Source organism: Myotis lucifugus, unplaced genomic scaffold (genome assembly GCF_000147115.1).
Source record: "Myotis lucifugus unplaced genomic scaffold, Myoluc2.0 scaffold_47, whole genome shotgun sequence".
In the NCBI taxonomy this organism is placed as follows: domain Eukaryota; kingdom Metazoa; phylum Chordata; class Mammalia; order Chiroptera; family Vespertilionidae; genus Myotis; species Myotis lucifugus.
The window spans coordinates 2,003,384-2,021,419 of record NW_005871095.1 but is presented as its reverse complement, the minus strand read 5'-3'; positions in this window follow the sequence as shown (position 1 = coordinate 2,021,419).

Sequence of the window (18,036 nt, the reverse complement as noted above, 5' to 3'; positions counted from 1 at the left end):
ACATATAGCTCCCAGGAGAGGAACAGCGAAGAACGTCTCACTGGTTTGTGCAGTCTAAGCCAAAAGGATTTATGGGAGCCTTTTCTAAATTACCATAATTATCATAAACTATCCCCTGGCAGTGTCATTTAGCAGTGTGTTTTATCTGCAGCTTGCATTCAACAGATAGCAGTTTAGCTATTACTGAGAGGACTTATATTTTAGGAAGCATTACCCACCATCCTTCCACCGTGGTGGCATATCACCAGTTACTTGCAGGGCAGTGCTTTTTAAAATGATGTTTGGATTCGACCCCATGCAAAGAGCTCGTCCAAAAAATGGACATTCTTCTTTGGCTCTCAAGCCTTCATTGTACAGACACTTGGAAGGGCTCCTTGGTAGGAACTTAATAACGGAGTTAGCAGGATTCATAACATTTGGTCTTCACAAACTACCATCAGCAGTTTCTATGGTATTATTAGAGTCTAGTTCAGAATTTTTCTGAAAAGCCTGACAGCTCTTTTAGTTCTTGTTCATGTGGAAAAGCCCCCCTCGGGGGGTTTTGTTGTCAGTGTGTGATCACTCTAGATGTCATGGTATCGGGAAGGTTTTGGCAACAAATAACAGACACCTGACTCAAATGGCTTCAACAATCAGGACGTTTGTTACTCCACATAACAAGATGTTTGAGTCATAGCTCTGCTCCTCTGGGTCTGCCTTGGCTCTTCCCTCGCTCTGCATCAGTGTTGGCCCCGGGCTAGCACCTCTCAAGGTTGCAGTTAGAGAAAGCATTTCCAGGCATTGCATCCTGACACAGCCGTGCTCAGAAAAAGAGCTTTTGTCACCTGCCTCTTGATCACCAGCAAGGAGAACTGGACTTATGTAGACAATCTGGAATCTGCCAGCTAGAGGCAGGGATGAGCCCGCCTCTCCCGACACTCTGGGCTGTTCAGAGGAGAGTACATTACTCAACAGATTTCAGGTTCTCCTGGGAAGGAGGAATGATTGTTAGGTGATACTAGCTTCTGCCCAAGTTATATTCTGCCTTGTTATTGTTGTTTATAACCACAGATTACAGTGTCTTTAGTTTCATGATTATTAATTTCGTGTGTCAGGAATTATTTTTGCTAAGCTGACAATGTGTGGCGATGCATAACTTCATCAACAATGCTTTTGACTGCAATTGTTCCCATAACTAAATTTAAAAATATGTGAACTGAAGGAACCAAGAATAAACTCTTCACATCCCATTGCCAAAGCAGATAATTCTATAACTCCTAACATCACCACCCATAGCTCCAACTTGCTTCTCCAGTGATCACTATTACTAGAATTTTTCCTATAAAATGAGGCAAAAGTGCCCTGGCCACTGTTTCTCAGTGGATAGAGCATCGGCCTGCATACCAAGGGTTACAGGTTTGATCCCCAGCCCAGATGGGGTGTGTCGGGGAGGCAACAAATCCATGTCTCTCTCACATTAATGTCTCTCTCTCTTGCGTGTGCATACTCTCTTCCCCCCACTCCCTCCCCTCTCTTCCACTCTCTCTAAAACATCAATGGAAAAAATATTCTCCCATGAAGATTTTTTTAAAAAGAGGAAAAGGTGAATTGTGTGTGCTTAGGGGTTATGCTATTCTGCCTAAGTGGGCTCTGCTCAGAAAGATTTGAGAATCTTTCCTTTGGGTAGGAGTTTCCTGTCAACTTTTTTTTATTTTTCTTTGCCACATGAAGAAAGGAGATAGAGCTTGTCTTTCAGCATCAGATGTGCTTACTTTCGTCTCAGGGCATGGAGATCCAGCTCTCCTCATTAGTCTCCCCAGTCTGGAATTGGCAGAAACAAGATCGATTTATTCAGATGACGCTCTCTCCTTCTTTTATAAAGTGAAAAGATCAAGGCTCAGGAACTGAAAATACTACTATTCTGGCTGGAGTAATTCCAAGTTAATTACTATTATCATTATGCATTAAATTAAAATATTGGCACTTAAACTGTACATGCTACAAAGTTCAGGCCCTCATCACATCTCAGTTAGATTATTCTAATTGCCTCCTTTTTGATCTCTCTGACTCATCCAATTTATCTTGCACACTGTTCTAGATGGATCTTTAGAAATCACCAAGCTGGTCATGTCATTTTCCTGCCTAAAATCCTTAAAATGATTTCCACATGTGTCTTTGTCCATTTGGGTTGCTGTAACAGAATACCATAGGCTGGGTGGCTAACACAAACCATTTATTTCTCACAGTTCTGGAAGGTGGATGTCTAAGCTCAAGGCACCAGTAGATTCGGTGTCTGGGGAAGCCCTGCTTCCTGGTTCATAGATGGCTGTCTTCTCTCTGTGTCCTCACATGGTGGAAGGGACCAGGAGCTCTCTGGGGTGTCTTTTAAAAGGACACTAACCCCATCATGAGGGCTTGACTCTTATGGCCCAATCGTCCTCAAAGAGCCCTCCTCCTAATATGTACAATCGCACTGGGGGTTAGGATTCAACATATGAATTTGATGGGAGACGGAGGAGAAATGGAAAACACAAACATTCAGCCCATAAGAAAAGATAAATGGGTACACAAAACCATTCATGCTCTGGCCTCTGCCTTTCTTTTCAACCTCATCTCTTGCCTCATTCCCCAGCAAAACTCCACTGGGCACTGCAGCCTGACAATAGCACCCTGGCAGTGTCTGGAACATACCATGTGCTCCACCCCCTGCACACTTTGCTCCCTCTGCCCAGATTGTTTTTTTCTCCCTTATCTTCTGTTACTTTCCCATCTCCCCCTCAAAATTCAATCCAAACACCACATCCTCTTTAAAAATCCTTTTTCTACTAGGAAAAGTAAGTTACCTATTTTTGACGCAGTATTGGTAGTGCTTAATTAAGACTGTGGACTTGAGAGCCAAACTATCCAGCTTCAAATTCAAGTTTCACCAGTTACTGGCTGGGAGATCTTGTTGAAAACTATGTGGGATTTGAGATTTTATCCTACTTACATGCTAGCGAGCTTGCCCGTTGGTGCATCATAGATGCTGGTAGAAGACATGAGATTCCTGGGTCAGAGACAAGGGACCCTGTTACAACAAAAGTGCTAGACTGAGCTTCATGTTAGTTTATGTTGGTTCCTCATGACCCCCAAGTCCCACAGGGTAATGCAAAGGGCCTGTTATGGATGCTTACACAGGCACTATGTTGCACTGCAGGAGAGGAACAGTGAGCCTGGGAGGATCACCACTTTTAAAATAATAAAAGTTGAATAAAAAGGCTTCTCCCTGTTCAGGGGGAGATGTTAACTTCATCTGCCAAGGCTACTCGCTGCAAACATTGCCCTGGGAAACAGCCCAGGTAAAGAGCAACCAAGGCCTTGGATTCCTGGCGCACTAGCAAGATCATCCAGGAATGCTCATGGTCCATAGTGGATTGCCTCTCCCAAAGCCTTGGACACATTAGTTACCTCACTTTCTTTGCCTCTTAAGTTGGGAAAACAATGGGACCTGCATCATAGGGACACTGTAGGAGTTAGAAGAGTTAAACATTCAGTTCTTAGACCAGCTCCTAGCCTAGAATAAATGATTAGTGAGTGTTAGCTGTTATTATTATTAATAACTCTCTAATTTGCCCCCATCCTACTCTTTACATATTTTATTTCTAGTGTTTATCACATCTCATGGTAAGTATTTGTTTACATGTTTTTCTTCTCTACTGGCCTAAGTCCTCCTTAAGGCTCATTCATCTTGGATCCCAGAATGCCAGTCCAGGGTGGGCAATTACATTTGTTTAATGGAGGATAAATGAATGTTCTTCCTGTTTATCAAACAGTGTGATCTCTGTAGAGTCCTCTCTATATGCTTTTGATCAAATTGGAAGACTTCAAACTCTTCCATCCTTTGGAGGGCGATGGAGGAAGCTGGTTCTCTTTTATGTAATACTTTTTCTAACAGAATTCATGTTATGGCTATCGTGCCACACAGACAAGAAGATTAAGTAGTTCCTCCAATAGATGAAAAATCATCTATTCTTATCTGCTTCCATTTCTATACAATGAGAATGATAACAGTGTCTACCTCATGTTGTTGTGGGGATTAAATCAGTGAATGTATGAGTAAAATGCTTAGGACAGAAATTAGCATACAGTAAATGTATGTTAGCTATTTATTCCTCATTAACTGCTGTATCCTATTATACCCTGTTATAGAAAATCATGGCTAGAGGTGTTTCAATCACTTTTGATGCAGAAAAGACAAATCTTGTTTCCACTGTTATTGCTTTATTGACACAGTGTATCTGGAGACAGGAGTCAGATGGGTCATTGTTCCATCAACTGCTGCTCAGGAAATAATTCAGGTCAACCCTTGGAATCTGTTCTGTGGCACTGGCTGGGCCCAATGGGCTTCTCTAGAAGCAACCAAAAGAGGTGACCCGGCACCACCATAGATTCTGGTCCATGACTGGAGGATGAATAAAGAAAGGAATGAAGAATGAAAAAGTCACTGAAACTTGGCCATTGCTTCACATACTTGATAAGAAAATCATCACCCAATGTTTTGTTTTTGTTTTTTTCTGAAGTAAACTGGACTCTAGAAATAATGTCAAATTCTTTTAGCTGAGTTTCCTGAAGTTAAGGTCCTTCATCTGACTGCTCTGACAGTACAAACCTTGCTAAAGAAAAAATAAAAGGCTTCCCTGCCATTTGGCACCATGCACTATTTTGTTAGTTAGAAAATGTAGCCTTTTAATCGGTATGTGGATTACTGGTCCCTGGTGGACAATAAGCAGCCAAAGCCCCTCTCACCCTAGAAACATTAGAACTGAGAAAGGTGCATGGCCCTGCGGGTGAGACCAGATTGACTACAGGTCTCTGCTTTCCTTGGGTTTCACAAGAGGACCTGTGTTTCTTCTCCCACAGTCTATGCAGAACGGGATTTAATCCACAGCTGCTGCCCGCATTCGCTCACCTCTGACAACACACACCTGCCTGGCTGGCCTGTGAGCCACAGAATGAACATACTTCTTCTCTGAGGGAAGAGCAAGATAATAAAAAGATGTGATGGACAGAAAGGGGAGTTCAGCAAGTATAGAACATTAGGGAATGGACATGCTCATCTCGATGCTAACCCCACGTGGCCTTGTATTCATCAGGGTTCTCCAGGGAAATAGGGCCAATAGGATCCATATATATGAAGATATTTATTATGAGGAACTGGCTTGCGTGATTGTGGAAGCTGAGAAGTCTCACTGTCTGCCGTCTGCAAGTTGGAGGCCTGGGGAAGTCAGTGGTGTAGTTCCAATCTGAGTCCAAAGGCCTGAGAATCATTGACTCCTAGTCCCAGGGCAGGAGTCAATGTCCCAGCTCAGCTGGTAGGTAGGAAGCAAAAGGAGCAAATACCCTTCTACTTTTTTGGTTGGATGATGGATTGGATGAGGCCAATCCACCATAGGAAAGGCAATTTTCTTTACTGAGCCCACTGATTCAAATGCGAATCTCATCCAGAAACACCCTGCAGACATGCCCAGAAGTAATGTTTATTCTTGGCACACTGTGGCTCACTCAAGTTAACATGTAAAATTCACTATCATAGATATGTATAGTTTTTTATGTGTATATATCATATACATGTGTATATACAAATATGTACATATATACATAGAAAAATGCTTTAAAAAGTATATAACCAGTGGCTTAGCTTAAGCAATCATATAATACTGTAACTACTTTAATATTTTTGAAATCAGGAGGCTAATGTGTCCAAAATCACATGCCTACTTAAGAGCAGGCCCATACTTAGCTCTCAGATGTTCTGACTCCCAGTCTAAAGCACTTGCCACACTGGACCATGGTTTCTCTTCTGCGCTCCTCAGTATGAACTATTCTACAAAATCTGAAATATCCTATATAAAGAACTCAAGCTCACATTCAAAAGAAAAAGTAGAGTATCCTTTAAGTACCAGATGGAGAACTCTCATAAGTTCATACAAGATGAAAAGATGCTTACCTTATCTTCTTGGGCACTTAGGAAGCCTACATTCCCAAAATTCCTCAGGCAGTTCGGTGTGGGCCACCTAACTGGGTTTGGGGAGATGGAGTATGTGCAGATCTGACATCCTCCACTGCCAGGCTAAGCCATCCAACATCCTGTATCATTGTCCACAGCCTCCCTCTTCCCTGTGTGGCTTGAGCAGAAGCTCTGAGATGGGGGGACTGCACAATGGATGGAGATAAGATTTGAGGGAAAGCTGCCTCACCTGCAAAGGAGTATACATGAGCAAAAAGGAACGTTAAACTGTAGTAAGCCACTGCAATTTTAGAGCTGATTGTTACAGAAGTGTACCAAACTGTCAGTGCCTCACCCCCATCCCTGAGTCCTCCCAGAGGTCCTCTGAAGCTTCACTCTGGGGCGTCCTTACGCAGGGACTCGGGTCTCTCTAGTTTAGGGCTTTCTTTAGCCATATGGGATTGCTGGTCTTCCCTGTGGGCTAGGCAAGAAGTGCTAGGAAGTGAATGCCTTCAGAAGCAACCCTCAACCAATAAAAGTGGTGGGTAGATCTCTCAGCTTTCTTGTCTCTTGGGGAGACAATTGCTAGGCAAGCTCTCCATCTTCTCTCAGGGATCTCACGCAGGACTGAGCCCTAGACGTCCACAGTGGCATCCCTCTCACTGTTGCAGACTTGATTGGCTTCCCTTTCTTGCCATCTCACTTCCCCACTCCCTCACCATGTTTCTGGGATCTCTTCCCAAATAAACTCCTTACACCCAAATCGGAGCCCTGCTTTGGGTGGGGCCAAACTAATACAAGGCAACTAGCATAATTTCCCTCATAAGGAGCACATAGTTGACTGAATAAAATATGTGGTCTAATATTTTTAGGATTGAGTTCTATTTTTGCCTATGATTCCAGTGCATGAACCAGCAAATGAGGATAGTCTTACTTATCTGATACTTAAGGGAAATGATAAGGAATAATTAACAATCCTAAAGTTACTTGCAGATGTTAAATGTTACTTCTAACGTAATTAGAAAATATACAGTTTGTGAAGTGTTTTTCTGGTTATAAAAGCCAAAATACATTCCAGTATATAAAATTTGGAAATGCAGAAAAGCCTAAAGAGGAAAATAAAATGCCTCCATTGTCCCCTAGTGACTTTTAAGATTTGGGTGTACAACCTTTTGTTACTATTTACTAGGCAAATTTTAACAAAATGGGATTCCATTGCATAAATAATTTTGTAACTTGCTTTTCTCATGTACTGAGAATCAGATGTGTAGCCTTCCATGGTACCCCAGGTATTTCAGGAAGTGGATAAACACCATCAGTCTGCGGATACAAACTGATAAATTGTGCCAGTATCACATTTTAGTCCATCCCAGGCCCACTCGATCTACTAAAGTAAAAATGTGCAAAGATCAGGAAGAATTCCAATTCACTTAGCACTCTCCAGGAGATCAGAGATTTTCCTTTTTCCATTGTCTTATCTCTGGAGTCTAGAATAATACTTGGCACAAGAAGCTCTCTATAAACACCTATTAAATAAAGAAGTGAATAACACGGCATCTGACACCACCTTCCTGATTGGATTAAACCCACTGTAGTTAGTATGAGGCGGCAGTCAGCACAGAAGAACAAGTGCTTTATCACTGTCAGCTTTCTAGGATGGTTGCTTATTTCATTTCATCTGCTTTATTCTTTTATTCACATGTCAGTCTCTCCTTGTATCAACACCCTGTTTTTCCATGACCACCTAACACCCCAGTGGTTGAGCAGGACACAACTCATTCCTGTTGCGAGAACTTTCCCTTTTCCACATTATCACCTCCTCGTAAATCATTCACACGAAGTTCCATTTGTCAAGAAAATGACGGAGAGCATTTTACCTTGCTGTAAACTAGATTTGATTTCTGTTGCCAGTTTGCAATCTCCAATAATGTGGCCGCATGTCTGCTGTTCAACAGGGATCAGTGACCCTTTGTCAAAGAGCGTATGGCCCAAAGTGTCACTGACATTTTATAACTTGAGATCCTCAGAGGCACTGAGCACAGCCTCGGGCAGGCTCTGAGCTCTCTCTCTGTCCAGACAAGATCTTCATGATTTACACCACCGCCCCTGCCCCTCGGGGCTTTCAGAGCTTTGAGAGGTGTTGAAGTAGCCTTAGAGACCAATCTCCATGGCCAGTTCAGTGACTTTGTCGCCATACCAGTTTTTGGTGATTTCAGAGGTCACCTAGTTGAGTAACATAGAAAATGCTGCTCTGAAAGGTACCTCAGTTGTGTTTGAATTTTGAGCACACGTGGGTAAACATCTTTGGGAATTGGATCCCGGTGTGGTATGCCACACCAGTGATGAGATTCAAACCCTCCCCACCCCTCCAGGCCCAGGGAGATAAAGAGCCAGAGGCTTCCTCAGCCCTCATTCCAGCATTCCTGCGCTACAGTGTGCTGTCCCACTTTTAGATGATATCCTCTATTTCCTTCCCTGAAAAATTAGCTTCGTGGCATACACTTTCCAGCGGTAATCTATAGGGAACAGCCGAGGAGGACCATTTAGAAGGAAAATACGTCAGTGGCCTTGTCAACAACAGCTTCCCTATTACATCCACCTTCCCATTTCCAAAAGCCTTGAACACAGTGGATATCATTCAAAGTGAATTAAATTGAGCTGAGGAGAATAAGCCATCGATTGATGTATCTTCATAGTTGGCTTTTTACTGTTTTTGAGTAAATTTAGTTCACTATTACAGCCCTTAAAGAAACAGAAGGAAATAGTGATTACTCTCCTATCTAGCCTACTCAGAAAATGAGATGTGTTCAGTTATTAAACACATGAGATAACTGAGATGGTTAGGTAGAATGTTCTAGGTCAGTGGTCAGCAAACTGCGGCTCGGCAAACTGCGCCTCGCGAGCCACATGCAGCTCTTTGGCCCCTTGAGTGTGGCTCTTCCACAAAATACCGACTTCTGCACATGGGCCACAAAGTTTCAATTGCACTGTACCTGTGCACCCGCACGTGGTATATTGTGGAAGAGCCACTCAAGGGGCCAAAGAGCCGCATGTGGCTCGCAAGCCACGGTTTACCGACCATGGTTCTAGGTGGATCATGCATTGGCAGTAATTAGCATACAGAGAATTCCTGGTTTGAATGAACACAGCCAACAGTGTAAGTGGGAGAGAGGGTGTAGAAAGAGGCCAAACAGAACAGAGAGGAAGTTCAGTGGGCTGAGAAGCTTCCTGTGCTCATTGAGAAATGATTGCCCTCATTCATATAGTAACATTTAAAGATTAGGCAAGGTAGAGAACAAGCCAATCTTTAATACCACATTTCATCAAGAATATTTTCACATTTTCATCACAATTTGGGGTAAATAGCTGACATAAATTAAATGCCAGAAAATTACAAACGATCTCTAGTATAGTAAAAAGTGGAATAACATTTTTATATTATTTACTAGAGGCCCGGTGCATGAAATTCATGCACTGGGCGGGGTCCCTCAGCCCGGCCTGCACCTTCTTGCGGGCCGGGACCCCTCGGGGGATGTCCACAGGGAACCCTCACTTCTTACCGCCTGCCTGCTCGCTGCTCCTTACTGCTCCGCTCACTGCTCCTTAGTGCTGCCGCAGAGGCAGGAGAGGCTCCCGCCACTGCTACTGCACTCACCAGCCATGAGCCTGGCTTCTGGCTTAGTGCACTGACCACCAGGGGGCAGCTCCTGCATTGAGTGTCTACCCCCTGGTGGTCATTGCGCATCATAGTGACTAGTCGTTCTGCTGTAACGGTCGCTTAGGCTTTTATTATATAGATGGTCTGCTCCTTCATAAAGAGTAATGGGGAAAGTTCTATCTTAATATCTCAGTGAGAGAGTTTTAGGTGACAGTAGCATGTAACATATAGTATTTGAACACAGAGCAGCATGGAAGTGCCCCTGAATTCTGCCAGCTGTCTCAACATCTGTGCTAGTTCTCTCAGGTAAGGGTCAGTAGGATCACAGTGGAGATTTTATCTTTACAAAGGGAAGACTAGAACTTTAAAACAGGTAGTCAAGCTCTTTGCCTAAAACTTACCCAAGGGAAAGAAAACACTGTCTTTTTTTAAAAATTTTATATTTTTGTTGTTGTTTTTATGTTGTTTTGTGTTTTTTTAGAGAGAGAGGAAGGGAGAGAGAAAAATCAATGTAAGAATGAAATATTCATCGACTGCTTCCTGCACACCCCTTACCTGGGGTCCAACCTGAAACCCAGGCATGTGCCCTGACCGGGAATGGAACCAGCAACCTTTCTATGCACAGGACACCACCCAAACAACTTAGCCACACTGGCCAGGGCCAGAAGTGCTCTCTAAGTTTAGCAGATTGGTCCTAGGCAAGCAGGAGACTTGGGTGGATCCTTCAATAAATGTTTATTCAGCACCCATTGGGTGCCAGGAGCTATAGGCAACTCTGTGTCATAGAACTAAGCTAAATGGTCACAATTCAGAGTGAGACTGACAAGTACACAACCCAAAAGTTCCACATTGTGGTAAGTGGCAGAAAGAGGTAAGTACAAGGTGTTCTGGTAGCTTAAGGGTTTGGGGGGTTTCACAAAAATTAATCCAGAAGTGACACTATGCTGAGGACAAATAGAGTGTGGGTTGGGCTGAGGATGAGTGTTGGCCATTTCAAATAACTTCCAGGTAGAGAGTGCTATCTATATATATAAAAGGCTAATATGCTAAGTGTCCGACTGTCCAACCAGTCGCTATGATGTGCACTGATCACCAGGAGGCAGACGTTCAATGCAGGAGCTGCCATGACACACATTGGCCGTTTACAGAGAAATGGCACTGTGGACCTGGCGCCCACAAAGCTTCCCCCAAGTGGGACAGAGGCCCCACCACCAGCCTAGAGTGACACCCCACCAAATCGCAGCCAATACTGCCAAGACCCCATGGTGCAAAATGTGGCCTATAGCCCAGCCCAGCCTGGAAACGGTCGCTATGGGCACCAGGTAATGACATCACATAGCAACGCCCGGCTTCCTCTGCCTAGTGACTAGCCTCCTTGGAGTTTCTTCAGCCCAGGAACATGACTTGCTTTATAGCCAGGTGCAAACATTTACAGTTTAACCAAATGTCTGTGAGGCATTTTCACATGTCTCACCTCATTTGATCCTCACAGAAGTCCTGGAGTTGATAGACAGGAGATTCAATGGAATCCTACTTTCTTTTCATTAGCCAGAAAACAGAGATTTAGAAAGCTTAGAAACTTGACCTGACTGAAAAGAAGTAAGAAATGGAGGACCTTGAAAATGACTTCAGGTTTTCTCACTGCGCAGAATAGAGTCAAACACTGCTGCAGTTAAATATTTTACCCTTTGTTCTCCCTGCATGATCTACAATAATAATCTGCTTTGTGTTGATATTTACTGCTGTGTTGCTGATAATTACCTGAAAGAGAAGTTGGGATGTTTCACTGGGCTGGAAAAAGTTTAGCTAAATCAGAAAGCAAGTCTAATTAAGCAAGTTTATCTATACATATAAAGCTCTCGCTGGCGCCAATTGCATGTGTGTGTTTAGATCTCTCATTGTTGATCGTGAATTTGGTTGACACTTCTATTATAGAGAAAGGGGGAATAGTGATATTAAAATAGTTCTTCTAATTAATTTCCTTTCAATGTGCACAAATTCGTGCACCAGGCCACTAGAATATACAGAAGCCCAGAGGGGAGACTGGACATTCCCCCCCCCCCCCCAACTCATGTGCAACTTTGGGCAAATTTTACCACACCCCTAGATAAAATGAGTTGGATAAATAAAATGACCACTTTTAGATATGAATTATGAGAAATTCTAACATATTCCTCATGTCTCTCCTTTTAATAACTAATTCATTAGACTGGCGGTCTTGTCCTCTGGTATTGAATGTGTAATCATTTGCAGTGTTTCCTTTAAAAATTAAAGTTAGAATTGATATAAGGGAAGGCTTAGTGGGAGGGATTGGGAATTAAGTGCCAATATAAAACATTAAACAATTCTGAAGTTATTTATCAGAGTACAGAACATGTTGTTTATGTAAGGACATTACGTTTAAAAAACCCTGTTTAACTTTATATGACCAAGGTATCTTGCCCTAATCAGCCAAAATGTTGGTAAAATGACTCTGGGGAAATGCATTACAGAAACTTCAAGGACATAAATTAGAGGAGTGGATTGCTTTGTGTTTCAATACTTTGGAAGATTCAGCCTTGACTTGATAAAATCTCCTTGAAAATGCATCAAAGATGCAGCAAAAAGAGGTGAAAATTGCTGAAGTTGAGACTGTGTTGTGAAGCTTGAGGTTGGGGAGGAAGGGGCTAATGTGTCCCATTTCTTTCCATTATTCCTCAGTGTCTCATTTTCACTTTAAAATCTCCTCTTTCCATTCCTCATCTCAAACTTTTTCAGAAGTAGAGGCAACCAAAGAAAAAGAGTGAGAAATGTAGAAAAAGAGAATAGAGAGAGAGGGTGGATGGCAAAATGGAGGTGTGTAAAAGAGAATTGAGGAAAGGGGACAATTTAGAAAAGGAAGTGGATTAGGGCTGTCACTGGGATACCAAAATACTGAGAGCAAGACGACAAATTATTTGTGTGTTTTTTAATACATGGTTTTGATTAAAAATAAAGCAAAAGCACCAATATGAGTGCCAGGGATAGAGTCAATATATTTCCAAAGCTGAGTTGTACCAGCTGGCATTTGTATTCTCAGGCCTCAAAGTGTCTTTACAGAAAGAGTGCGTGTTGGTCTCCAAGGTACAACCAAAGTTAAGAATCTTAAGGCTTCACTCAGCTCCACTCCCTTGCAAGCCACACAATTCTTCATTCCTTCCTATATATGAGCACTACACCTCTCTGCCACCCGAGCTCCCTGGAGCAGAGAGGGCAGAGGGGATTTGCTGAACCCAGAACATCCTCTCAATGTACACGTACTTCATTTTCCTGCTTCTGTTAACCAACAGTCTGAAGTCTTTATCAGAACGCTCCTCCTTTTTAATGGGAGTTAAACATTACTTCTTTTCCTCATTTAACCTTGACTCACTGCAAACTTGTTCAGCAAAAGTGTTAAGTTTCAGTAAGTGAATTAAAAAAACACTTGAAACTTCTGAACATACACCCAAGTGCTCTGTATGGCTCCCTGATCTTTACTTTGAAGGAGTTTCCTTGCCCGGAGCTCTTTATCGAGTACCCAAGGAGATAGGAAATACTATAAATTTAGAGCACATTATTCCCAGAGGGTCAAATTCTTACGCTTGATCCCCTGCAAAGAAATTGCATAGATACGAATCATTCTTATCATTATCCCATGTGGCAAAAAGGTGTTTCAGAACGAATTTAGTGCAATTAAGTAACCTATTTAGTGCAAGTTTTAAAATGTGATTATTTATCACATTAATATATTTGGTTTTAGACTTTTTTTTCATCCAAGTCATTTATATCACTTACCCCATCAATGACTCCTATTTTCTTATCCAATTTCAGTGTAGATTTTAACAAAATAATTCAAACATTCAAAAAATATAGAGAAAGTAATATAATGAACACCTGTTAACTCACCACTGAATTTAAGAATGAAAACATTTTACAAATGCAGCGGGAGCATCCTGCATGCCCCTTATAGATCCATCTTTGCCCAAATACCACTCTCCTCAGTTTGGCGTTTATCATTCCCTTCACATTTTTTGTATTTATAGATATGGATATTTGTCAGAATAAAGGTGAAACTTCTATAGCCCCCAAACCTCAAAATATAACAGGTTAAATAAAATAGAAATGTATTTCCACTACAAAAGTCTTTTTTTTTTTCGTGGTACCCACCATTGCATTATTCTTGTTTGTATAGTTAAGGAAGAACAGATTTTCTTTAATTCTAAAGGACACTTTAAATTAGCTGGCTTCCTGTCCCCTTGAAGAATACCCCCTGCTATTGAAATTACTTTCTCCCCAATTCAACTCCCTTGTACTTTGCTGTTTCTAGAGAGCAACGCTCAAGCCCAACCCTTATTGTTTTAAGCCTCTTCTGCTTTTCTCTGTAGAGAAAGAGAAGTGGGCAGCTACAATCACAAATGTGGAGCAGAAACAAAAGCTCCAAAACCTCACGAAATTATTTAGGTTGGTTTTCACAGTTTCAGGAAACAAAAAGTACTCTTACCTTTTCCAATGACCATGTTCTATTCCTCATTTAATCTTTTTCAGAATGCTGGTTGTGAATGGCTACATTGATTTCACAGCCCCACTAATGATTCAACTCCCACAGCTTGAAAGTGCTCGTCTACCAGCTCCTGACTCTCTTAAACAAACACTTGAAGCTGTCATGTCTTCCTAATTCCTTAATGCTCAAAGATTGATGTTATCGAAACCACTGGCCCATTGGCCCTTCCTCCAAGGACACCCCTTTCCAGCTCTAGACTTGAAGAAGCCCTTTGGCAAATGAGTAGGTGGGATGCAGTTGGCCACTGAGCATGCCTTAGGGCTCAAGTGAAATAGTTCACACCTCAAAGAAACAGCAGACCACATTATTCTCATGTTGGGGGCCCATTACCCCAAAGATGAAAAGTGATCTCACTACACATTATGACATTTTGAGTGATGTCTGACTAAATCTGAGGAGAACATCTGTGTTCATTGAACTACATCTTAGCCTGGCCTAGAGAATTAAGCAGCCCAGAAAAGTGCATATATAGCAAATGTCCCAAACCCAACTAATTTACTGCTCAGTACTCTGAGAAGACATGTCAGAGTCCCCTGCCTGACCCTTGCTAAGCAGACACATACTGGAGACAAGGTTGTCAAAGGAGTCAAGGGTGTGTTCATGGACTGGATGAGTGTTAAGATGGCACATTCCCCATACTGATCTTCAGATTCCACAAAATCCCTATCAAAATCCAAGCCAACCTCATTTTGCAAAAATTGACAAACTGATCTTAATATTCATATAGTAATACAGGCATTCAAAATTACCATAACAATCTTGAAAAGAGAACAAAGTGGGAGGACTTATTCTTCACAATTTCAAAACTTGCTACAAAACAACAGTAATCAAGGTGGTATGGGTGGGGGGGCAATAAGGGGATAAGGACACATATGTAATACCTTAATCAATAAAGAGAGAAAAAAATTTAAAAAAAGATGGTATGATACTGACATGAGGATAGGTGTATGGGTCAGTGAAATAGAATTGAGAGTCCAAAACTAAACCCTAGCATTAATGGTCAATTGCTTTTCAATAAGTGTGCCAAGACAATTCAATGGGGAAAGAATAGTCTTTTCAACAAATGTTGCTGTAACAACTGGATATCCACATGCAAAAGAATGACTTGGAGCCTCTACCTCCCATCATGCACACAGATTAATTCGAAAGGGATCAAAGACCTAAGTGGAAGGGCTAACACTATAAAACTCTTAGAAGGAAACATAGGCATATATTTTCATGACCTAGGACTAGGTAATGGTTTCTTCTCCAAAAAAACGTACAGTTGACCTTTTAAAAGATCCTGCCTCATACAGCTCTGGAGATCTGTTCAAGTCCATCCATTACTCTGGTTATAGTTAGAGTTCTGGATACTATCTTTGAAATGCAGCTAATGTGCAGCGGAATGCATGCATGTGTATCTTAGATGGCGTATGCACACACACATGCACACACACAGAAAAGTTGTTCATTGCCACACTCATAAAGCCTTCATCAATCTCTTCAAAGTTTAGGCTCCCCCTCAAGAATTCTACACATGCTTCAGCTTAGGCAAGAGAAGCAGGTAGTCATCGGGAAAGGCAATGCCCCTGAGTAAGCCATGCTGGTCTTGAAACCACTTTAAATATAGCCTGGAGTATTTTAGCTGTCATAAACAGAAACGAAACTGGATTTAAAGAACTGCCAAGGCCAGATGGCACAAATGTTCTGATCATCTCTCCAGAGACTCTGAAAGAGGAACAAGAGAGAGACTCCTTCCCGGGGGAGTGTGTGCAGCTGTGGGGGAGCGCTGGGACTTTCCCTGAGCACTGCACACTTCACAGCTGGGCAGTGTCTGCTGGGCTGTACGTGCTGAAAAAGGCCACTCTCTGGATTTCTAAGTAATTTATATGATTGTGGCAGCAGCTATCCTGAAATAGAAACCTACAGTTCTCAACACATCTCTAGCTCTATGTGCAGCAACATATTTGCTGAAATGTGCAACAACATATGTGAATGAGCTAAAATGTGTTGTGTGTTTACTATGGACCAGACATGTTCCGTAAAGGTTACCTCTATAAACTTATTTAATCCTTAAATGTATTAACTCATGTAATCCTTGTAAGGAATAAATGGATCCTTATGAGATGAATCCATTTTACCAAATTATGAAAATTGAGACCTGAAAGAGTTAAGCAACGCCCCCAATGCATAGAGCCGCCCACTAGGGCCATCTGACTGGAGAGCCTGGGTGTTGAACCATCATGCTCTTTTGCCAAACTGCCCAAGGAAAATAAACTGCAAAAACGAAATGTTCCATTCCTGGGTTTATTAGTTTCCAGTTGCTGCTGTAACAAGTTACCACAAACTTAGTGATTTAAAACAACACAACTTTATAGTCTTACGTTTTTGGACATGAGAGTCAGAAATGGATCTGAGGGGAAAGAGGCACGCGCTGGCAGAGCTGGGTTCCTTCTGGACACTCCAGGGGAAAGTCCGGTTCCTCACCTTTTCCAGATTCCAGAAGCCACTTGCATTCCTTTATATGTGGCCCTTTCTCCATCTTCAAAATGCATCATTCCCTCAACCTCTGCTTTTGTTGTCACATCTCCTCTCCAGACATCCGGAGCCTCCTGCCTTCCTCTTACAAGGATCCTTGTGATTACACAGGACCCACTGGATAATCCAAGATCATCTTCCCATCTGCAGATTCTTAACTCAAATACATCCATCCATAAAGACCCTTTGCCATGTACGGTAACATATTCACAGGTTCCAGGGATGTGACATCTTTGGAGGGGCATTATTCTGTCTAATACAAATAGGGAACTAATGAACCCACAAATATATCTACATCATATAGTCCTTTTAAAAAAGAAAAGGAACAGTTGGACACCAACAAACTGTTTTCATTTTTTTTATTATTTGTAATTGTGGTAAAAATACACATAACATATAACCAACCATCTGAACGAATTGGTTTTAAGTGTATAGTTCAGTGCCGTGAATAATCCCTTTTTTTTAATGAGCAAAGAATTTAAATAGATGTTTCTCCAACATTGATATACAAATGGTCAATAAGCAGATGAAAAGATTTTCAATATTAGTAGTCATAAATGAAATGCAAATCAAGCCTACCATGAGATATCACTTCATATCCACAAGACTATCATCAAAGAAACAGAAAATAAGTGTTGGTGAGGACATGGAGAAGTTGGAATCCTCAAACATTGCTGGTGGGAATGTAAAATAATACAGACCCTTTGAGAAACAGTTTGGCAGTTCCTCAAAGTTAATTCCACTCCTAAGTAAATACCCAAGATAACTGAAAACATATGTGTTCTTACAAAAACTTGTTCATAATAGTTTATAGCAGCATTATCCATAAAAGGCAAAAAGTAATCCGGCCAGTGTGGCTCAGTAGTTGAGCCTTGACCTATGAACCAAGAGGTCAGGGTTTGATTCCTGGTCAGGGCACATGCCTGGGTTGTGGGCTCAATCTCCAGTGTGGGGTATGCGGGAGGCGGCTGACCAATGATTCTCTTTCATCATTGATGTTTCTCTCTCTCTCCCTCTCCCTTCCTCTCTGAAATCAATAAAAATATATTTTTTAAAAAAAAGGCAAACTGGAGATAAAACCCAATGGAATATTATTCACCCATAAAAAAGGAATCAAGTATTGAAACATGTAACAACATGGTGGACTTTGAACACATCATACTAAGTGTTCTGACTTCTTTCACATACTGTATGATTCTGTATATGCCATGTCCAGGAAAGGCAAATTCATAGAGACAGAATAGATTAGTGGGTGCCAGGAATGAGATGAGTTGGAATGGGGATGACTACTTACACTATTGGATTTTTTTGGGGGGGGGGGTGGTTTGATGGAATCTT